The sequence below is a fragment of the Prionailurus viverrinus genome, chromosome D3, assembly GCF_022837055.1.
Source record: "Prionailurus viverrinus isolate Anna chromosome D3, UM_Priviv_1.0, whole genome shotgun sequence".
In the NCBI taxonomy this organism is placed as follows: Eukaryota; Metazoa; Chordata; class Mammalia; order Carnivora; family Felidae; genus Prionailurus; species Prionailurus viverrinus.
This window is the reverse complement of record NC_062572.1, coordinates 48,599,562-48,624,255: the sequence shown is the minus strand read 5'-3', so window position 1 is coordinate 48,624,255 and position 24,694 is coordinate 48,599,562.

The following is a 24,694-nucleotide window of genomic DNA, read 5'->3' as shown; positions in this document are numbered from 1 at the left end:
TGTAATTGACATATAACATTATATTAGTTTCAGGTGTACAACATAACAGTTCAATATTTATATACGCCACAAAGTGCTCAGTACGGTAAGTCTAGTTAGCATTCACATAGTCACATATTTTTTTCTGGTGATGAGATCTTTTAAGATTTACTCTCTTGGAAGCTTTCAAATATACACTACAGTATTTTTTTTTATTTTTATTTTAGAGAGAGAGAGAGAGAGAGAGTGCGCAAGGAAGGGAGAGGGGCAGAGGGTGGGGAGAGAGAGAGAACCTTAAGCAGTCTCCATGCTCATCATGGAGCTCGACACAGGGCTCTATGCCACTACCCTAGGATCATGACCTGGGCTGAAATCAGGAGTCAGACACTCAACTGACTGAGACACCCAGGTACCCCTATACTATAGTATTATTAATTTTAGTCACCCACTGTACATTACATCCTTCCCAGGACTTATTCTATAAATGGAAGTTTGTACCATTTGAATATGATTCCTGTCTTTGCCCCTTCAACATCTATTATGGTAACAAATAAATATTTGCCAAGGAAATAGTTAAAATGCAGATTTTGAAATTCTGAAGGATAGAGACCATTACTTATGTATGTGTGAAATCTCCCTCATAGCTTAGTGCTATGCTGGGAACCTGGCTCAGCCAATGCTGCCAAATGCACTGATGGCATCTATGGCTCAGAGAAGCATGGTAGAGAGTCTTAGAATGGTATTTTAGGTGTTTGTGTTTTTTTTGATGTTTATTTAATTTTTTTTGAGAGAGAAAGAGACAGAGAATGAGCAGGGGAGGGGCAGAAAAAGAGAGAGACACAGCATCTGAATCAGGCTCCAGGCTCTGAGCTGTCATCACAGAGTTCTCTGCAGGACTCAAACCCAGGAACTGTGAGATCATGACCTGAGCCGAAGTCAGATGCTTAACTGACTGCACCACCCAGGTGCCCTGGTATTTTAGTCTTCATTGAAATAATAACTGGCCTACAATCTAGTTTCCTTTTATAGTTGCCTAATTTTAAGTTGAGGGTTTGTGCAAATATATATGAAGGCTCTTCTTTAGATACAAATCCCCATGACCCTTCTCCAAATTTTAGGGCCAGAGGGCACTTGTTGAGATGTGGACAGCTTGCCAAGATGCTCCACTGTTCTCATACATACCCTGCTACACAGCTGTAAGACCTCAATTTTGCTACTAAACACAAGAGAGTACACACAGAGCTTAAGCACATCTCACAATGTGGTACTATGGCCATATCTACTCCTGATTACCATCCTTGTAGATCAGTTAACTCACCCTGCTAATTCTCACAGTTGAAGAATCTATGCCAAATCTTGATTCTGGTTTCTACCTAAAGTTTTATTAGATCACGATGAGATTTGCATGGGGTACACATGTGGGGTGTCTTGAATGATAAAATGAGGTTGGGAGAACATCTTCAGTGAAGCTCTTGTCTGTGTCCACCTCTACCCAGGATACTGTTAGACCTGGGGAAGTCTGACCTATACACTTGGGAGATATTAAGTGGGTCTCTAACATGGATATGTGCAGTCACTTTGCCAGCTAATGAGGCAACCAAGAAACTGAGGAATATCTGATAACCCCCAAGGCAGGGACTCATGTCACGCTGACCCCAGAAGGAGCAGTGGTATGGGACTCACTGATATGTTTATTCAAAACAATTTCCCACTAATATGGATTCTGCACAACCTGAATGGAAAAAAAGAGTTTCTACGGAATCTCAGGTTTTTTTCATCTATCTACAAAATGAACCACACTCCTGTCTTAATGAAACTGCTACTCAATTACTATGATTTTATTAACAAGACAAGTGTAGCTATTTAGTGTGTAACAATGCAAGAGTTATAATTCCAAGGGGATTGTCAGATGCTAATTCTAAATTCAGAATGCAACGCAAAAGTTTTATTAGCCTCTTCCCTGCAAAGAATACTTCTAGTCTGTGCTGGAAAAATATTTGGATTTGGTGCCTGGGTGATTAGTCTTAAAGGTTGCTGTAGTCATCAGCACAATATTAACCCCTAAAGAAATTATCAATTGAAAATACTGAAAACTAAACCTTAATCTTGGTTTTTGTCCACATGAAGCAAGTAGACCCAAGATCGGTACATTATGTGCCCAAGATGTTCCTCCTTCTCCACTCTGGTTATAGTATATTAAGATGTTGGATGGGACTTCTATTGTCTCAGAATCTGTGCTAAATTACCAAAGACCCATTTTAGTCCCCCAAACACAGGTTAAGCCTGAGCAAAGGAGAGGGGAGAAGTTTTTAACTAGATGTGAAATTAAAATTTTCAACATAACTGAATTGGACTATTTAATAACTGAAAGGGAATCTTAACTATCCAAATGGGACTTTTCCAAAATATGAAAGTGACTTTGAGGACACAGGATCTCTCAGAGAACCTACAAGAAACAATGAAAGGGATATTTGCCCAAAGAGATCAGGAGGTGAGGGTTAAGAAAAAAAAACAAGGTATTTCCTGTGTGTACCGTGTTGAATTTAGTGCATTTAAAGTACAAGTTACAGAAATAAGCCATATCCAATTCAATATTACAGAAATTTCCTGAATAAGAACTAGATGTTGAACAGAGTGCTAGGAATACAGAGAGGAAATAAAAGAGAAATCTTATTGCCTCTTGAAAGTTATAAGTAAAAGTGGAAACATTTGGAAATATCTTTAAGTATAAATCATAGACTCTAAATAAAAATCTCAAAGAAGAGGGGCCATCTGCTGTCCATATCCCTCAGGACCTTTGGTCTGCCCCCCTTTACCCCAGGGCCAGCAGGACCTCACTTGTGCTGGTTGCCCATGTAGGGGGCCATGGCAGCCTGAGGGACCCGGACCCTGTCCCTATCCAAAGCTTCCACTGGCTGGAGCCAGAGAGTTGGAGTTTCCAGCTCATGAGTGTGTGGATTAATTTGTAGTCATCTTTTCTCTTCATTTCAGTTTGTTTGGAATCTAAATGAAACTATTTTATGAAAAGAAAAAAGAAAAAAAATTTCTTTTGACAAAGTTTTCTCGTATTTCTGGCTGAAAGAGGCAGTCTGAGAAGTATAGATGCTGGAAAACATTGGAATTTTTGTGGGATTCAGTGATTTATAAGACAGTACTAAACATCTTAATCTGCCTGGTTCCTGAAAATCTAGTATGAAACACAAGATAGAAAGAAATAACTGTCATAATAAAATGACAAAGTAATATGGGTTCCCAGAAAAGGATCTCAGAAACTTTCTAGGAGGGAGAGGCATTTGATCTTGACCTTGAAGGATTTTAGCAAATAGAAAAGAGTCCATAGAACAATGAGAAAACTAAGTTTTAAATGGGTTCATTTGTCTTCATAATGACCCTGTTGAACAAGATCCTTATTGTTCACCAGCAAACAGTCCAAGGGATCTATTGACATGTGAAAATTTAGTAAATCTCTCGAATGCATGGAAAATATCAGTTAAAACCAAAGTTATTGCTGGTATGTTTGATTCAGTTTCCCCATTAGACGTTCCCTGTGTCTGGGAATTCAGCTTGTTTGCTCCCTGTCACAGAATATTCTGGAATAGCTATAGCCAAGGATCAGAGGACCTGGATGTAGGCTCTTCATAGATCTTGGAAAATTGGTTTCACATCCTATTTCAAGCCACCACCGAGTCACGTTGCAGTCACTTCTCTATTCTCTACTCTAATCCCCTACTTAAATTCTTGTCATTCTTTCCTGAATTCTCGTGTCTTTTTTGGACACCTTTCTTCTGAAATCTGTGAAACTTATCTGTGCTTGTGATGGGTGCCACAAAGGATTTGACTGAGAAATCTAATAAGATTGTAAACTCCTGGAGACAGAGGCCTTTCCTATTTAACTCCAATGCAGAGTTCCTAGTGCGTTGCTGGAACATGTGTTTAACAAAGGTTTTCAAATTAATTAAGATTAAACTCCACTGCTGAATGGAAATGATTAATCGTGGTAACTAATAAGAGACCATACAGGATGTATTTCGGCAAAAGAGCTTTGTACATGCTGAATAATTGTTAGAATGATAGTAAGTCAGTAAAGAATGTTTTAGGGTCTGCAAAGTTGTTTTGGCTATCCCACAAGGTCAGAGCACCTCATAAAAATGATTGATGCTTTCTGCCTTCCGCTAAGCTGACAGCCCTCATCTCACACTGCAGTTTATGGTTCCTGACCCCGCATTCCGCAGCCGACCTGGAAGGGTCCCGTTTCTGCTAGCCAGCTCCGATAAGCCACCTGAAATCTTCCCTTGGAGGCAGCAGGCAGCAGGCAGAAGGGGTCCACTTGAGCCAGCTGGCCCTCCCCCGCGCCTTCCCCAAACTTCCCCAGATTCGATCATGATGTGTGTGACGGACAACAGCGCTAATCTCTTCAGGAACACCCCAGAACACAGAGCTCATCTGTGCTTCTAGGCTGGATTTTGCAGAAAATGGGAGATGGCACCCAACCCCCTCTGGCGTGCCAAGAGTGTGGCTGGTCTATGTGATACCCAGGCAGCTGGCACACACTGGCACCCTCTGGGGCCACCGCAGAAGCTGTGAATCGTGCTGTGTCTCCCCCCAGAGTATCTGGAGGAGTGGAATCTGCATTACAATGTGTGCTCTGATGCTGTGGGGAAGGATGTTACACTTTGTACAGGATGCCACCAGGCACGGAAGCCAGCATCTCTAAGATTTGTGGTTCAACATCCACCCCTCGGTCGATAGTCCAGAAACCTGCCTCCAGTGAGGAGTACCAACCGCCGGACAGTATGTGAGAGCTGTGAGGTGGTCAGACTTTTCCCTGACGCCACAGAAGACCCCAAATGTGCCCAAGGAGTCGCATACCCCGTTTGTAAAATGGAAGACACCTTGCTAATTGACAGGCCTGTGATGGTGTGGCACTTTAAATTACCTTGGCATTAATTGCCTGGACAGGTTGTTCACTCAAATTGCCCTGGCTCGCTAATAACCTGAGCGGGCTGGTGTTTTAAATGACCATGGCACTAATGGCCCAGGCTGGCTGCTATTTCACATCGTCCTGGCACTAATGGCCTGGAAAGGGGGCTTGCTTTGCAGATTAACGAGTGTCCTCCAAATGGGAAAGGATTATGGATAAAGAAAGAAAAACAAGCATTTGCAAGGGAAATAAGAAAGAAGTTTTCACTTCTCTTTTTAAGCATTTAGGCACTCTGTGAACGGGTCCGGGGTGCAATGCCTCCTCTGAACGAGTATTACATGCCGCCTCCCATTTTACTTGCCATGCCAACCACACACCACAGTTACTTTTAAATTTGAAAATTAAATTTAGGGCCGCCTGTGTGGCTCAGTTGGTTGAGTGTCTGACTCTTGATTTCGGCTCACATCACGATCTCACAGTTCATGAGTTCAAGCCCCACGTCAGGCTCTGCACTGAGCATGGAGCCTCCTTAAGATTCTCTCTCTGTCTCTCTCTGTCTCTCTGTCTCTTTCTGTCCTTCTCCCCAACTCATGCTCACTCTCTTTCTCTCTAAAACAAAATAGAATAAATTTAAATTAAATTTTAGAAATTTATCTACAGCTCACCAAAGAAGAAATAGCACCTTCTCTGCCCTAGCCAGTTTTTCCACTTCAATTTCTGTTCATTCCTAATCCTCCCTCCCACTCATTCCCAAATCATTTATTCACCAATTATTGATGGATTAACTGATCAGCTTCCATGTGCAAGACCCCTTTTGAGTCCTTGGGGATAGAGGTATGGAGCATAGACTCCACTTCTAGGACCTCCCATTTAAGTCAAGAAAACAGAAAGCCATTTACAAATCATTGCATTGCAATGTGATTAACACTGCAACAGTGGCGGCTTGGGGTGCTAAGGGAGCATGGAGACTCCAAGAGTCTGCAGCTGAGATGAGCTGGAGAAGCTTTACACACAGGTGAGTCTGAAGAAGACAATAGGAGGTGCTCCTCAAGACAAGAAGTGGGGGAAGGGATGGCATTGAGAGAGAGGCTACGCACAAAGGCAGAATTCATGAAAAAGCACAGCTGCAAGCCCATAGGTCAAGGGCAGGGTGGTGGCAGGCAAGGCTGGAAAGGTAGGCTGGAGCTAGACTGTAGAAGCCTTGGAAAGAAGGGAGGGATTTGAGAAATATTCCCAAGATGGAGTCTCCTGGATCTGAGGAGTGGCTATATGTGGGCTTTGAGGAGGAGGAGGGGTGGAAGAGGGCTTCTGGCTTCTGGTACAGATCACTGGGCACATGATGCTGCCCTTCACAGAGATGGGTTTGTGGGAAGGAACCAGGCTGGGGTGCAGGAGAAGGGATATTAGAATGGGTTCTTTCTCAAAGATGCCAGTTCTCTGCTCTACTCTGTCAGTTGCATTTCACCCAATCCACTGCTTAAAGACGTGAGAAGTAAACACAATATTGAAGGTGTTGGGAGAGATGGTCATTTCATGGGGCCTCTCTTTGGGTGTCATCTAGAGGACCAGCCTCCCCATGCAGTGTGAGTGGGTCTTAATACAAATCAGTGAGGAAGGTCTGGTACCCACAGTTAACAAGAGTAAGACAGCAAACCTAACAGCAATCCCCTCCCTCCTTTGTGTTTCATTCTAGCTCATTTTCATGGCAATTCGAACTTGCAGTGGCTCTCAGGGGATGGTTTAGTGATAGGATTTTTTTTTTCTTTCTCTTTTCCCTACAATCAGGGGAGTAATAGAGAGAGGAGTGGTTTTAAAAAGGACAGGGTATCTGTACAAGATTAACTGTTATTGAAAGTCTAAATGCTGCCAATGTATTTTGACAAGTGAAACAGAAGTTTAGAAATTCTTTTACACATTTGCAAGATTGACTCAATAAATGGAGAGAGTGATTGGACAAAAACAAATGGCTCTTACAGAGTCGACTGAATTAAATTGAATAAATCTGAACTGAGGACCTACGATTTGCAAAGCCCTATGCTAGGCACTGGGGGTGTCCAAAAATGAACAAAGTGTGGCCTCTGCTGTCAAGGAATTTAATGTCCCAGGCTGGGTTACAAGCACTACACATTGTATTTAAAGCTGCTTCTAATGTGAGAAAGAGCCCTTCACAATGACCAGCCTCTCCAAAGCATGACACAAGACACAAACGTTTCCCTTTGTAGAAAACACGGCTTCTTTTGGAAGAAAAGTTGTTCTTTCATCCAGCCATCAATAGACGTGGCGTTTGCTAAGTCCAGGGTGCCTTGCTGGGCACCAAGGGGGGTTTAAGATGGTCAGCCATGGGTCCTGACCTCCAAGGTTTTACCTGTGAACATCTAAAGCTCCTTAATGTCAGAGAAAAGATACAGCTACTTCAATATTTTTGTTAAAATAAACTCTCCTAGGATGACTTTTAATCCAAATAGTGATTCTTAACAACAATTTATGTAGTTTGGGACCTAGAAGGGAGCCTAGAAGTCTCCCCTTATCTCCCACCCACTTATTAAGAGCATATCGAGAGAGACTGGATGGTCTGCCCAACAACACATAGGTGGTTGGTAGTGGATCCAGAACTGGGACCTCATCTAGTCCTTGTTCTGTGTAGCCTGTCTCTTGTATCAACACATGCAAGAAAACAGAAGCAAAATTTAAAGACAGAGAGAGACCCAGAAACACCCTAAGTAATGAGAAAATCTTGGCATCTCTAGGTAGGCCTTCCTTTAGGAAAAGAGATTTGTAACCCTGTCACAATGGACATGTCTTCACCAAGTTCCTTAATCACATTCATCAATATGTAAAAAGAAAATCTTCCAGCAAGAATAAGAAACATGAGATGCTATAAAGTTGCACTGGTGTCAAAACCAAGGATTAGTTAGGCAAATAATTACAACTGTCAGAGGCAGATTTTCTTCTCCCAGCACAATATGGAGATGTAGAGTGGGGTGTTTTTCTTTATAAAATCTGTAAGGCACCAGCCTGCCTCTGGGTCTTCATTTTACCACTTTTCACTTTCCAGCCCTGACCGTCTTTCCAGATCATGCTCACTTCCATCTCTTCCAGGAAGCCTTCCCTGACCCCTTCTGGACCAAACCAGTGAGTTTAGAAGATGATGAGATTAGATCAAGAAGAAGATTATGGGGGTGCCTGGGTGGCTCAGTCAATTGGGCATCCAACTTCAGCTCAGGTCATGATCTCACGGTTTGTGAGTTTGAGCCTTGTGTCGGGCTCTGTGCTGACAGCTCAGAACCTGGAGCCTGCTTCAGATTCAGTGTCTCCCTCTCTCTCTGCCCCTCCCCCCCCCCCGCCCACTCATACTCTGTCTCTCTCCCTCTCAAAAATAAATAAACACAAAAAATTTTCTTTAGTAAATAAAAAAGGAGATTATGATAATGGAGCAAGTTTTCTACCTTAAAAAATTCTCTCAGATTTCTTTGAGTCCTTACAACAGCCCTGAGGTTGTTGGAATGGTTTTTTGTTTTTTTATCCCATTTTACAGATGAAGACATTAAGACTCAGTGGTAGAGATGGAGTCAGTCTCAAACCCAGGCTTTCTACCTCCAACTCCAGTGTTCTTTCCCTTGTATTGCACTGCCGTCTCCTTCACTGAATTTCTGAGTTTAAGGATGTGCTCTGCATTTTCTTTTTGTTTTTTTCATTTGTTTTGCATTGTAGTAAAATACATATAACATAAAATTTACCATCTTAACCATTTTTAAGTGTACAGTTTAATGGTATTAAATATAGTCATAATGCTGTGCAACTCTCACCATCATCCATCTCTAGAATTCTTTTCATCTTATAGAACTGAAACTCTGTACCCATCAATAACTTCCATTCTCTCTCCCCCAGCCCCTGGCAACAACCATTCTACTTTCTGTCTCTGTAATTTTGACTACTCTTAAGTACTTCAAAGAAGTGGAATCATAACAGCATTTGTCTTTTGGTGACTGGCCTGTTTCATTTAGCACAATGTCCTCGAGGTTCATCCATGTTGTAGCTTATTTAAAATTTCCTCCTTTTTAAGGCTGAATAATATTCCAATGTTTGTATGTACCACATTTTGTCTCTCCATTCACTCATCAATGGACTTTTGGGTTGCATTCATCTTTTAGCTCTTATGACTAATGCTGCTATGAACATGGCTGTACAAATATCTCTTCAAGACCCTGCTTTCAATTCTTTTGAGTATACACCCAGAAAAGAAATTGCTGGATTATATGGTAATTCTATTTTTAGTTTTCTGAGGAACCTCCATACTGTTTTCCACAGGGACTACACTTTTGTACATTCCCCAACAACAGCACATGAGGGATCTAATATATCTACATCCTCACTAACCTGTGTTATTTTTGTTTTTTTAAGAGTAGCCCTCCAGAAGGATGTGAGGTGTCAGCTCACAGTTTTACCTTGCATTTCCCTAATGATGAGTGATGTTGAGCATCTTTTCATGTGTTTTCATGTTTTACATCTGTTTATCCTTTGTTTTTACCACAAAGAAGTGTTGAATTTTGTCAAATTCTTTTTCTGCATCAGTTGAGATGATCTTTTTTCCCCCTTTGTTCTATTAATGTGGCATATGATATTGATTGATTTTTGTATGTTAAATCATCCTTATATTCCAGGAATAAATTCCACTTGGTCATAGTTTATAATCTTTTTAATATTCAGCTGAATTCAGTTTGCTAGGATTTTGTTGAGGATTTTTGCATGAATGTTCATAAGGGATACTAGTCTGTAATTTCCTTTTCCTGCAGTATCTTTGTCTGGCTTTGGTATTGGGGTAATGCTGGCCTCATAGAATGAGTTAGGAAATGTTCCCATCTCTTCAGTTTTTGGAAAATATTGAGAATAATTGGTATTAGTTTTCCTTTAAATGTTTAGTAGAATTCACCAGTGAAGTCATCAAGTCCAGGGCTTTTATTTGTTCTGAGATTTTTGATTCCTGATTCAATCTTCTTAGTAGTTATAGGTATTCATATTTTCTATTTCCTCATGATTCTATCTTGGTAGGTTTTTTGTTTCTAGGAATTTGTGCATTTCCTGTAGGTTATCCACTTTGTTAGCATAAGGTTGTTTATAGTACTCTCAGATCTTTTTTATTTCTACAGAATCCATAGAAATACCCCACTTTCATTTCTGATTTCAGTAATTTGTTTCTTCTCTCTCTCTCTTTTTATCTTAGTCCATCTGGCTAAATAGTTGTCAATATTACTGATCTTTTCTTTTTTTTTTATTTAAAAAAATTTTTTTTAACGTTTTATTTATTTTTGAGACAGAGAGAGAGCATGAACGGGGGAGGGGCAGAGAGAGAGGGAGACACAGAATCGGAAGCAGGCTCCAGGCTCTGAGCCATCAGCCCAGAGCCCGACGTGGGGCTTGAACTCACGGATGGCGAGATCATGACCTGAGCTGAAGTCGGACGCTTAACCGACTGAGCCACCCAGGCACCCCATTACTAATCTTTTCAAAGAACCAAATTTTGGTTTCATTGATTTTCTCTATTGATTTTTCCATCTTCTATTTAATTTACCTCTTCTCTAATGTTTCTCTTTTCCTTTCTTCTGCTAGCTTTGGGTTTAACTTGTTCTTCTCTTTCTAGTTCCTTAAGTTGTAAAATTAGGTTGTTGATTTGAGGTGCTTTTAATGTAAGAACTTGTAGCTATAATATAAAAGCACTTATATGTTTTTAATGTACGCACTTATAGCTATAAATTTCCCTCTTAACACTGCTTTTGTTGCATCTCATAAGTTGTGGTACTTTTATTTTCATTTTCATTCTTCTGTAAGTATTGTCAAACTTTACTTGTGTTTTCTTCTTTGATCCATTGGTTTTTTTAAGAGCTCGTTGTCTAATTTCTATAATTTTGTGAATTTTCCAGTTTAATTCTGTTATTGATTTCTAGATTATTTCATTGTGGTTGGAGAAGCTGCTTTGTATGATATCTGCCTTTTTAAGTCTATTGAGACTTAATTTGTGATCTAACATATGGTCTATTTTGGAAAATGTCCCATGTGCATTTGAGAAAAATGTGTATGCTGTTGTTAGAATGTTCTGTAGATGACTCTACTTGGCTTATTATAAGCCCCCTATTTCCTTACTTATCATGTATCTGGTTTTTCTACCCTTTATTCAGAGTGGGGTATTGAAGTCTTCAACTATTACTGTAGGACTGCCTGTTTCTCCCTGCAGTACCATCAGTTTTTGCTTCATATATTTTGATGGTCTGTAGTTAGGCATGCAAATATTTATAATTGTTATATCTTCTTGCCATATTGAAATTTTTATTAATATATAATTTCCTTTTTTGTCTCTTGTAACTTTTTTAGTCTGTTTTATTTGAATGCATTTTAATCTGTTTTATCATTATTCTCATGCATCTTCTCTCCAAAACTAAATATAATCCATGAAATACAAATCTTTGTATCACCAACATCTGTTCATTGAATGAATAAGTGAGCGAAATACAAATGCAAATAGCTGTATACTCAGAAGGCAACTATACATGCAAAGAAGGAAAAAGCAATAGTAGCAAAACGTAAGAGTCAGCAAATAGTTCAAAGATCTTGAAATTTAGGACTTGCAATCCTATTTGAATATATCATTATGTCTTTTGTGTAAGCTATTTAACCACATTTTAAAATAATCCGTTCTTCAGGATACACAAAAAGCATACTCAATTGAATTTTCCATATATGAATCTTTGAAACATCTTCCTCTAAGTGGAAAGGAATGCTTTTGAAACAAACTGTTTCAGAAATTACATAGGCCAGATGGAAGCCATTGAGATGTCAGGCCATCCTTGTCTATTGTCTTCCCCCGTTGGTTTCGGTTTATTAGTGAAATAGTCGTGTAACTTTAAAATGGAAAAAAAAAAAACCACCTTTATAATACTTCTTAGTAATGGGCTCAGCTAGCCCCGAAGTGACTTCTGGAACATCAAATTAGTTTTTGTGATAAATATTGTCATGAAACCAGTAATTAGTTTCTAATGATCCTGCATTTTTCATCGGCTGTAAAGCCATAAACAGATGAAGATTTTGGCTCCTTGGCAAACTCTTTTTGACACAGATACCTGGGAAAAGGAGAAAAAAAAAAAAAAGATCTTTTGTGGTGCCCCAGGCCACAGAAATCTGGCAAGGAGCTCATGTGCTTCCCCTCAGGGATGAACAGTAATTTATCCACCAATATTTTTAACTCCCTCCCAAATTGTGACTGTAAGCATTGCAGGTCAAGCTAATGAGTGAGTTTTTTTCTGACTCCGTCCTAAGGAAACAGAAAAAGACTGTCAAGTCTCTAAGATGCTTCCTTGACCTGAAAACAGGAAGAAAGCTAATAGCAGTAAATAGTAAGCCCTATGAAAGCAAGGGAAGCAAGTCCTATTCCTTACTTGGATTTTATTTGATAAATTGTGCTGCAAAATATCTCATAAGGATTTATTTTTTATCTCATTCAACAGATTTTTGGAGGACATTCTATATGCTAAACACTGGCCCCATCACTAGTATGCAAACCTGAGTTACATACTGTCCTGCCCCTTGCAAAGCTTAAATTCAGTTGTTGGGTTATGAGGTAGGAGAGAGGGGTAAATAAAGCATTCATTACAATATGTCCTGTGTCACCATAGAAATTTCTTCAAGTACGGAAGTAGAAGGAGAGCTACAATCTCTGCTTTGGATGTTAGGGAGACTATAAAGAGAAAGTAGATTTACCACTGAAAACATCTTAATAGATGAGTAGGAATATTTAGGCAAAGGAAATTAAGTTGAGCAAAAGTAAGACTGAAGGACACATTGCTAAGGGAACAAGAATTCTGGTGGCCAGAGCAGGGGATGTCCATAAAAGTGGCAGCAAGTAAGTTGTGAAATGAGATTCTGTAGTGTCCATTCAGCAAAAAGGCTGGCTAGTAGGTATTGCCACATAAATATTAATGGGAACTCCATAAACAGTCTGATAAATAGTCATTGAGGACAGAGCCAACACTTACTTTGCTTTTATAAAGTAGAATATTCCAAATTCTTACTAAGAAATCTCTTTTTAGCTTTATGTCCTTCCTAGCATAAGACTTGGCAATGAAGGGGAAACTGTGGGGGCAAAGCACTAAATACAAATCAAGGGATTCTAAATATATTTTTCCTTGTAAGCCATTCTGGTTTTGTTTAAAGACTTTTTTAATGTGTTCTTTTTTTTGAGAGAGAGAGAGAGAGAGAGAGAGCATACACTTACGCACATGTGCACAAGTAGAAGGAATGGCCAGAAAAAGAGGGAGAGAGAGAATCCAGAGCAGGCTCCCTGCTATCAGCACAGATCAGCATGCAGTGAAATCATGAACTGAGCCGAAACGACGTCGGGGGCTCAACTGACCGAGCCACCCAGGCAGCCCCCATTCTACTTTTTGACATGTCATTTAACCTCTCTGAATTTCAATTTCTTCATCTGTAATATGAATTAAAACAAGAGTTCTTATTCTAGGTCCCCTGATGAGCTTCAGAGGGTTTGTGGATACTCTGAAATGGTGTACAAAATCTTGGCTATACATACACAATAGGTGCACATCTTCCTGGGGAAAAGCATGCAGTTTTTATCAGTTTTTCAAAGTCTCAATGGCTAGAACAAAGCAAAGCAAACAAAAAGCACTAAATTAAATTATTTTTAATGTCAGCTCAAAAATTCTTTCATTCTCTGAACCAATGGTCCATATGAACTTAGTTGTAGGCAGCCATATCATCAACTTTTATAAAACTAGTAGACTGTCATTTGTAAAAATACTGCCACAGCATATGAGTGTCTATCAATCACTTGTGAGGTAATGGGTTCCTCAACCAAATAACTTGCTGAAGACCACACAAAGATAGGATGATCTTGTAATCTATCATTGATACCAGGACACTTTTGAGAGGGGAAGGAGACACTATCTGACGGGATTCCAGAGCAGTATGCTTCAATGAAAGATGTTCTAGGCAAACTCAACTGTGTGGTCTTCCTCTGCAAGGAGCACACATAGGCAACCAACTAAATATTAATTCAACTCAAAATCTGAGTTAGTTCTAGGGCTTCAGATGACTTCCTTCATATTGATGAGGTTTACATTGGCTGTAGTGCTCCCTGAGATTGATAGGTTGTGAGAACTTATTCTATTTTTGGAGCAGCCAAAAATTGAGGCCTTTCAACAGAAGGACATGAAGGTGGCAGAGAAGAGCTGGAGGGACATCCTGTGGAGAATGTGAGTGGGCCTCCAGGTTCCATCCCATGGGTGACAGCACTTTCCCCTGATCACCTCCAGGGTTCAGTATTTATCTGCAAGTTCTATGAATCAGATTTGGTAGTGGATCCAGAAGTGAATGGCCTCAAGTGCAAAAAATATAAAGTTATGATTCACAGAAGAAACTCAAAGGGACAAAAGATAATATAAGAAAAATTACCCTCACTTGTAATCAGGAAAATGCACATTAAAGCAATGAGGTGGGGAGCACCTGGGTGGCTCAGTCCGTTGAGTGTAGACTACATTTCTGCTCTAGTCATGATCTCAGGGTTGTGGGATCGAGACCCGTGTCAGGCTCCACACTAAATGTGGAACCTGCTTGAGATTCTCTCTCCGTCCTTCTGCTTCTCTCCTCCTCTCTCTCTCAAAAATTTTTTTAAAAAACACATTTTTTTAAAAAAAGGCAATGAGGTGATACAACTTTTTGCTAATAAGTAAACAAAAAATAATATTAGTAATAGCCAACACTGGAAAGAGGAGTGTAATGTCTTAAATCTATATGCCTCTATATTTTTTAACTGATTGTATTCCTGTATTTTATGAATTTAAAGAAACTAAGTTAAGAAATAAATACAACAAAACAAAAATTAAGAATAGAGTAAAGCAAAAAAGAAAATAAAGGAAGTGATAGAGAGAACAGAAAGAAGGGGCCACAGCAATGGGGTAGTCTTTGGCAAATGTGAGCAGAGAGAAATTGCCAGTGACGCAGTAGCCATAGAATCTTTATGAACATGAACATACACAATCCAATTCTAAATGTTTTCATGTCTCTGATACAAAACCTCTCCTTCGGTAGGAGACTCACAAAGGTTTTGTGCAGTTGTTCTTAGAGCAGTGGGAACAGAGGAAAGGAGAAACCATAGATTGGAGATGCCAGCAGGTGGGAGTCAAGGAAGGGCAAAAGCTCAGAACCAGACTGACTATGAGAACCCCAGGCTCCTAGGGATTTACAGGCATCTTGAGGAATGCTCTGCAATGGCCACAGAACACAGGAGAGGAATTTGTGGCAATTTTAGCTAAATCTCAAAAACCCAAATGAACTCAACTAGTATCTTAGTGACAAGTAGTTATATTAGAACTTCAGGATGCCCCATTCCACACTGTATCTTTCAGATGATTTTTTTCATTTCTGCTTTAATCTACTATGTATTGAAGTTCTGTTTTAATGCTCAGTGGGTGATCTTCTTTCCACCAAGTCCTTGGGCTACACCTCCCAATTGTCCTTATGTACCAATCATAGGCAGGGAGTGCAAACATTTGCCATAACTAATAGCTCTTATATCTGCTTCCTGTAGGGCCAAAATCTTTGGCAAATTAATAAGGTCACTTAAGGTACATATCTCACTGGTGCCTTCAGTTATTATTTGGATCTTTAAATTCTGCAAATGGAAACAATACCTGGTGTTAATATAGCATCTCATAGAAAAGAGTTTGCCGTGCACTACAACATAGTAGTTTGGTGCCTTTCTAGGTTGATATGTGACAAGATTATATTGCAAGTGCAATACAGGGTACTAGAAGTATAAAGAGAACACACCATTGTGCACCTGCCTGAAAACTGGCAATGATCCATAGTTCGAGAAATAACATCCAACTCAATCAGGATGTTACAGCACAGCAGATGCTCCAAGTGCCCAGGAATACAGCCCAGAGGTGGCCAAACTTACGTAGGCTGTGCTGGTTGGTGCTCCTTGTGTTGGATCCTTTCCACTAGCTCCCATTGGCTCCATTCCATTCTCCCCACTTTTCTGTACCCCTATAGACTGACCCTTAAAAACTGTATCACCTGGGCTCACATAACCTCTGGTTGCTGCTCACGTTTCTATAGGAGGCATATTCGGGATACTGGTTAGAAAGAGAGGGAGGGACAGAGAGGGGTCTGGGCATTTCTTGTCTGTTCCCTCTTTCCTTTGGCAGTACAACCTTGGCTGGGGCTATATCTCTTTTTGCTGTGACTTCTCTCCAGGGCTCACACTCTCCACAGGGTCCCAGTGACACCATATCTCTTCTGGTCTCATCACACCTAGGGGTGGTAAAAGCTTCCAGCCATCTCTAGTCTCTGATGTCTCAGCCCCTGGTTTGTTCTCTCTACCTGCTCATATCAGTCAGTGGTGTCCTCATGAAACCTATTCAGTTAACCATCTGAGTAGAAATCCTGACAGACTTTGATTGATCCATACTGAAACAAAGATCTATTTCTCACCTGTGCTTTCTGTCCATCATGGGTTAGCAGTCAGCTGTGTTCAGGGTCTAAGGTTGATGGACACTCTGACCCCCGTACCCTTTATTCTCACAGTCTATTGGCCACTAAAAGTCACGTTTCTAGCTCTACCTGATTGCGGGTGGCTGGAAAATGTAGAGGACTACATGGGTATTTGGTGAACAATAAATGTCCCCCTACCCCAGGGCCAAAACAAGGTGTGGCCATTCTCACTCTGCAGGGGTGGGGTGGGGGGTATGGAGCAGTAGCGATTTAAAGGATCTCTTCAGGGATCTGGAGAAACACGGTTCAGAAATCTGCAATATTCTAACAATGTTCATGAGCACATGTTTCCGTGTGTTATAAGAGATATAACTCCAGCTGTGATGTGTCAATAACCAGTAATGATAGCTTCTACAAAACCATTTTCCAGACCTGTGGGTTCTGTGGATTTTGAATTTTTGAAGATGATACTAGGCGCTTGCTTAATATTGCTGGGAAGCTTTCCGTCTCAAAAATAAACATCCCTTACTTCATAATTTTGCTTGGGAATAGCCCTGATTATATTCTTCCAGTTATTATTCTCACCAGCCACTACAACTCTTTGGGGGGTGATAATCCTGGGTACAGACAGGTATAGTAGGCCTGAGATGACTTTATGTAATGGAGAAACTATCCCTATAGACTCGTATCATCTCTCTACCCCCAAGGAACCACCTAAAGGAAAAGAATTGAGTTTACTCTGTTTTCCACAAAAAGAGAGATTTTAGTACAGCTTAGCAGTTACAATTATGGAATCTCAAATATTCATGCAGTTATTCAGTAAATATTTATTGAGCTCCTAGTAGATGTCAAATGTCAAGCAAAACTTGAGATATTGAAAATACAGCACCAAACAAGCAGGCATAGTCCTCCCCAACTTGCTTTCCTGGGAAAGACACAGGCGTTAAATAATGAATCACACAATAACTTTTTTTGTGCCACAGATGTGACAAAACCTACAAGAAGAATTGTAAAAATCGGATGAGCAAGTTAAGGGGATCTTCCCAAGACCAGGAGTTTAGAAAGAGGTGGCGACTGGGGTGCTTGGTGACTTCTAGCCTGGAATGACCCTGTTGTTCAGACAGTCTAGAAAGGAGAGGAAGAGATAAGAGTTGGAGTGTCTCATCTCTCCAGAGGAAGGAGAGGGAGGGGATAAAGTGGTCTTATCTCTCCCACAGAGCTAAGTAGAAAACACACACCTTCTGGGTCTAAAGCCTTAGCCTATAGTTAACTACTAGAGTTTCCCAAACTGGAAAAAAATAATAATAATTCTAGCAATTTCATGGCCAAGGTCTAACCAATAGATCTCCCAACCAATGTGGGAAGGGGTCCTGCTTGAACTGAGCACTTGGGCAGGCCCAGCATGTCAGACTGGCCAGTAGGGCAGCACACTGGAAATCGGTTTACCTGAGAGACCAGGTCCCTAGTGTTCTGAAAAGCCCTTAAGGGAAGAGGGGCTCAGACAGGTAAGTTCTTCTCCCCCCTCCTCCCCCCGATAGTAAATCTTTGATTGTTGTAAGAGAGAGGTGAGTACTTAGTGGAAAGAAGAATCAGAAATAAAAAGTGAAGTTTTTATTTTCTATCAAAACCTTTCATCAGGGCCCCTGTAGACCGGAGTATGGCAAAGCATCATAGAAAAAGAGAGAGAGGCAGCATGCCCTTCTAAAGCAGGGAGAGGACACAGCACAGCCGGGGCATTGCGATGGCCTGTGGTGGCCGTGCCCAGCAGCCATGGCAGAGCCCACAGCACCGGGGCCCTGTCAGGGCAACTCACCTGCTGCTCAAGTCATTGACAAGGCAGGTCCACGCGCCTTGGCAGGCAGCAGAAATCTCAGCAGCCGATATCAACGAAGGGGGCCAGAGCAGATGAGAAAAAAAATTGATGGACACCACCTGGTAGCTGACAGTAGTTATTCATGAGCACATGAGCGAAACCCCCTGAGAACTCCCAGGAATAATTTGAAGGGACTTTGTGAGGCACTGGATAACCTGCAATAGTAAGTGAAGTGAATGCCAGCAAAACACAGGTAATTAGTAGAGAAGAAAGCGGATGACAATTTCTTTTGGTAACTTCACAAAGCACCTCTGGGTGAGCATTGTGGAGTGATAGGGTTTCAGCTATCCAGACACCTATTGCAAAGACAAATTGGCAAGCCAAAATTTTCAAATCATTTTTTGGAGAGTGACAGGGGAAATTTTCTCCTGTACAAGGCAGAAAAAGGCCAAATGACAGAAAAACCAGTCAAGAATCTAAAAAGAGGGAGGGAGAGACCATAGAATGAACCATAAAAAAAAAAATAAAAGCCAGATGCCAGAATTTAAGGAAAGGAGAAACATCAACAAATAAAGACCATGAACTTTCGGAGACCCATTTTAACCAGCTCTTGGGTTTAGCGGGAAGACTGAAAATGGGAAGAAAGGCTGAAAGACAAAGGAATTGGGAGGAGCTGGACGCTCTTCAAGCAGACAGACCTGCAGGCATGGGGACAGGCCAGACCAAGGTGTGAGGGGACCGGAAGACAGCAAGATGCCAAGTTGGCTGAACACAGATCCCTGCAGAGACATCAGAGGCAAATGGGGCCAGATTGCTACAGAAGAGCTTAAAGAAATAGGAGGATTATATGGAGACGAGAGAGAGAGAGAGAGAGAGAGAGAGAGAGAGAGAGAGATATTTTAAAGAAAACTTCCCAGAAAAAAGCTTTCCCTGGAAAAGCTCAGTTGAGACCTTTCAAACATGGACTGACCCTGAGGCCACATGAGATGGGGATCCCAGCCCCCTTCCCACCAGTCCCCAGCTCCATGGAGGTGGAGTGAGGCTTGCTGCTCTGGAGACCAGAATCCTGCCCACCCCTGCCCCACCCCCAGTCATGGTCACAGGACAAGCATCAGCTCCCGCCTTGGGCACAAGCTGCTCCCTACCCTTCTGAGGGGAAGAGCTCCTAACTGCAAGCACCAGAAATCCACTGTGGCCCAGTTAAACACAAAGTTACACAGGTCAGTTCACACAAACCCTAAAACACCCAGAGAATCAGATTTGAGGGATGGTGGCCAAAATCCTGCCATAGAACCCTTTCGAGAGGTGCTCTGCTACCGTCACCAGGTCCAGACACTGGGACCGGTCCCACCAAGACTCCAGGCTGCTGGCCACGAGCACCCTGGGACCAGAGAGAGGGTCTTCAAGTCCCCCTAACTCCAGAGTGGGCAGCATCCATGTCTTAGCCACAGGGGAGCCTGGGCAAGCAAGTGTTTGGCACTTGCCACTTCAGGGGGCAGCTCTGCCTCCCAGGAAGCTCTGGAAGGGGGTGGCTCTCCAAACAGAGGACGGTCCGGTCCTTCAGACATGGAGGGGCTGAGTGAGGAGGGCTCTAAGGCTGGGCCTGCTGATGAGCAGCCTCACTGTGATGGCAAAGATCGTGCCCATCTTGTCCTTTACCATGCCCCGGCTCTGCACACCTAGTCCCCACCCCTCCACCCCTGGTAATCAGCACTTGTGCCTCCCTTCACTGCTCGGTTTAGAGGGAGGCGTTACTAGCAGCTGAGCAGTGCTGCCCACAGTCGCCGGGAGGATGCAGGAGAGGGTGAGGGAGGGCGAGGGAGGGCGGGGGGTGGGGAAAGAAGCTGTCTCTCCTCTGTGCCCAGGAGGGCCTGTGGCTTCTGCCCTCCCTAGCTTGAAGGGGAGGAAACAGGCTCTGCGAACGTTCCCCAAAGTACAACTGTCCATCTGTTACACTTGGATGTAATGGGGGTGTTCTCTTTTTTTTTTTCTTTAATCATTTTGCTACATTTTAGTGGTAGCTTCCATGCTGTTTAAGCAGGTAATCATCTATTCCTTAAAAACCCTGGCACGATTTATCAGAGAGGCTGCTTGGCTTTCTAATGAGTGATCATAATAGCTGTGCTTGCTGATGGCTCCTTTTTCGTTTTCAGATTTATCAAGGTCTGATTTAATTGCCGTAAACAAGGAAAAACAAGATCAAATTAACAGATGAAATCATAGGGTTTGGAGCTGATACATATTAATGAGCTCTTACTTTTGTGATCTGGCTAATAATGACCCCACACCTTGATAAAATTAGCCAAAAGGAAAACAAACATATCAGGGCACTGCAGTGCTTGGATGCTTGTAGGCTGGGAAGCCACCAGATAGAGAGAAGCTTCCTTGGTGAGCCAGAGGGGGTTGGGAAGCAGGGTCTACAGGACAAAGGGCCTCCTCTGCCCCATGCTTGAGCCCATATCCTGTTTCATCTAGATGGTGCCCGCCCTTCCTGTGAGCAGCCCACCACTGCCCACTCCCTGGGCCGCTCAAACACCCAAGCAAGCCCCCTTGGGAGTGCCCCAATCTGAGAAATCAGACACAATACAAGCCACTCCTCGGTGGAATTCTCTTCAGTCCTTTTAACAGGCTTGAAGTATTTTACATCCATAGGAAAACCACCTTTGAATTAGTGGTTTTGTTCTCTGAATTGTGCTTTGTATTTGCTCTAATCAAATTCCCTCTCACCCAGATAAGCATTAAATGTGGATCACATCAGAGGCAAACACTTGCAACTCCCAGCCTGCTCCTCTCGGAGAGGAGAACTTGCCTTTGTTATGGAAATGTTTCTCCAGAGTGAGCCGAGTCTGGGAAGCAGGCACCAGCCAAACACACCCTTTCCCCCTCTGTTTTTCAGCACCTTCCAGACCAAGACTTTAGCCTGGAGTCCTATTTGGGACCAGAGTTCTATTTCTACAGAAACACACACAGTCAGATGTTTTGACAAGCACCTGGGTGGTAGAATTGTGAAGTGGTTAAGGATGCCAGTTTGGAAATTGAGAATTAGGGCCCACCTCCCTGTCCCACCCCTCCAGCTGGTGATTTCAGACAAGTCAGTTAACCTCACTAAGCCTCGCTTTCCGCATCTGTACAATGGAGGTAACAAATATATTTACCTTCAAGAATTGTTGAGAATGGAAGGAGGTAACATCTATAAAGCACACAGTATGGTTCTTAACAGATAATACACCCTTAAAAGTTATTTCACTGCATGTGTTTTTCCCCCATTTTATCATTAAATCTCTAAATAAGCATTCTTGACATAGATTTCCATGTTCCTGGTGATGATGTAGAACAGTGGTTGGCAAGGGTGGGGGGGGTGGGGGGGAATCCTCAGACTAGTAGCATTAGCATCTTATTTAGAGAACGTGCTAGAAAAACAAATTCTCAAGTCCTACTCTAGGGGTTGGGCCCAGAAACATGCATTTCCATAACACTGTGGGTCATTTGGGCACATACATACTCCAGTTTGAGAGCCATTGGTGTGAGGAGAGTATGGTATAGGGAACTTCTCTTAGGGTAAATGTTACCCTATGAAGTTCACCTACCCAAAGCTCTCCTTTTTAATTTGTTGGCTGTTGCTATTTTTATTTATTGGGTTGGTATTTACACAAGTGACTTCAGCTGGCTTATGGTGAAAGTGATAGCAAGCATGAAAATGAAATGAGCCATATTCAGCGTCCCTTCTCTGAGCTTTTCCAAAACCAAGTTTCAGAGACAAGTTTTAAAACTGTGTGTTCCATTTTGGTACCAAAGAAAAGAATCACTGAATCACAACTTCAACAGAAGAGGCGAAGTCTCTGGATAAATCAAAAAGACAGGAAGCTATCTTCTCTTGGCTATGTTGGGGTTTAAGAGAAAAAGCCATGGAAAATTTAAAACTTTATTCCAAATGTTCCACAACACTAAAGATAAACAATGGGGGCAAGTGCAATTTTTTTTTAATGATAAAACTACACTCTAAGGTTATAGACCTTTTGTGGGGTTTATGTGCACAAAAGATAGGTATTTATAAATTTTTTTTAATATTTATTTATTTTTGAGAGAGAGAGAGAGAGAGACAGAGCGTGAGCAGGGGAGGGGCAGAGAGAGAGGGAAACACAGAATCCGAGGCAGGCTCCAGGCTCTGAGCGGTGAGCACAGAGCCGGACATGGGGCTCAAACTCACAAACCGCAAGATCATGCCCCTAGCTGAGTCGGATGCTCAACCGACTGAGCCACCCAGGCGTCCCAAGATAGGCATTTATAAATGGATCACATTTACCAATAAGGCTCAAAATACAAAAGTTCATGCTGTCTATACATAACTGTACTATTTTAGGTGCAAGAAGATTTATAAGCTACAATCTTGAGAACTAGCATTTTGCCTTAAGCCGTGATTTTGATCTCAACATGCTCTAATTTTAAGTCTTTTGCTTTAGATATTGTGTTATTATTACTGTTAAGATAATACGTGAATCTTTATCTTAATAATTAAGCAAAATTAACTCTTTCTTTTCTTCTCAGAAAGCGCTGTGGAGCCCGAGGCAGCCAATGCCACTCTGGAGCTATCTGCAGATTTTACATCTTGAATTACTTGTACCCAACACTTGTAGCAAAAGCTCCTTTCAGGGAAGTTTGGCAACAATTACATTCCCTCACCAGGGTCTGACATCTGTCAATTCTATTACATTGTATGAGCTGTGACTGCTTTATGCAGGCAAATTGTGGCTAGCAGAGTAGGCCGCATTACTGCATAGTCCCATCTCTTGGATTTAGAATCCTTTAAGATTAGAATTTCTCTGGCTTGCAGAACAATGTGCATAAAAACTAGGTAATAATTCCATAAAAGGCATTCTTCCTTCCATCTATATAGTCATTGAAAGCATTTCTTTTTCCTGATGGCTTCAGTCTGTAGCAGGATTATTATTTTAACTTAATTTCTCTACGTATTTTGGAATTTCTTTTAACTGCAATTTTTAATGTTATAACTATATGCCAATACAATACAACTATGTACCCAACAGCAATATCCTGAATACATAAATTAGTTCATGGCTAGGCTTTTATTAACTGGGAAATCCTGTTGGTTTGGCTTCAGAGTTATTAAAATAACAACAACAACATCAACAAGAGTCAGTGATGGCATAGCCATGGTTCGCTCCTGTCCCTAGGACACAGGGAAATAAGAATTAAGCTGAAGAAGACCCATAGATAGGTATTTAGGCCCATGTAGTCCTCAACTAGGGACTCAGTTAGTGAGGAGCAGTAGAAAGAAAGAAAGGGTGAACAGTGATGAGTCATTAACGATAAACACAAGAATACCAGGCAAGGCTGCAGATTGTGTCCTTCTACAGGGCTGATTTAAGAGGGGGGAAAACAGGTCAATTATCTCACAACCTTCCCCTTCTACCCCGAGTTAGCTTTTTTCTTCCCTTTGTTAGACATAAGAGCAGAAAATGCTTCAGTTAAGTACGGGGATGGCAGAATCAGGGAGACACAGATCCAAATCTTGGTTTGTTCTGTCAGTTATTGGCTGTGCCCTGTTGGGCAAGTGATTCGACTTCTCCAGGCTTCCCATTTGCCATCAGTCCAGGTGAGATAGCAATAACACCTACTACAGGTGAGCATTTAGTAAGTGTCACCTTGACATAGAGTAGGTGCTCAATTAATACCATGTTTCTTCCGTGGGCCCTACTCTCAGTTATGAATGAAGTCGGCAGTGCTAGAAGAAATGCAAAGCAGAGATTTGCTGATTGTTTCTTTATTTTTCTCCATAACCTTGTTATGTGCTTTTCTGGTTATTTTTTCTCTTCTTTTCTTTACTGCATCATGTTGGCTGTGGTAGGCAGCATAATGGCCCTCCAAAGATTTCCATGTCCTTATCCCGAGAAGCTGTGAATATGTTACCTTACATGGTGAAAAACCTTTGCAGATATGATTAAGGTGAAGATTTGGAGATGGAGAAATTATCCTGGATTATCTGGGCAGGCCCCCATGAAATCACAAGCATCCTTATAAGAGGGGCACAGGAGGGTCAGTCAGGAGAGATGTGACAGCAGAAGCAGAGAGATTTGGAGATGCTATGCAACCAGCTTTAAAAATAGAGGAAGAGGGGCACCTGGATGGCTCAGTCAGTTGAGTGTCTGACTTCAGCTCAGGTCATGATCTCGTGGTCAGTGAGTTCGAGCCCCACATGAGGTTAAATGAGAGAGGCTTTGGATTCTATCTCCTTTGGATTCTTTGGACTTGGATTCTGTCTCCTTTGGATTCTGTCTCCTTCTCTCTCTCTCTCTGCCCCTCCCCTGCTCATACTCTGTTCTCCCTGTCTCTCAAAAATGAATAAATGCTAAAAAAAAAAAAAAAATTTAAATGGAGGAAGAGACCACCAACCAAAGATGTGGGCAGCCTCTGGAAACAAGAAGAGCCAAGGAATGGATTCTCCCCTAGAGTCTCCAAAG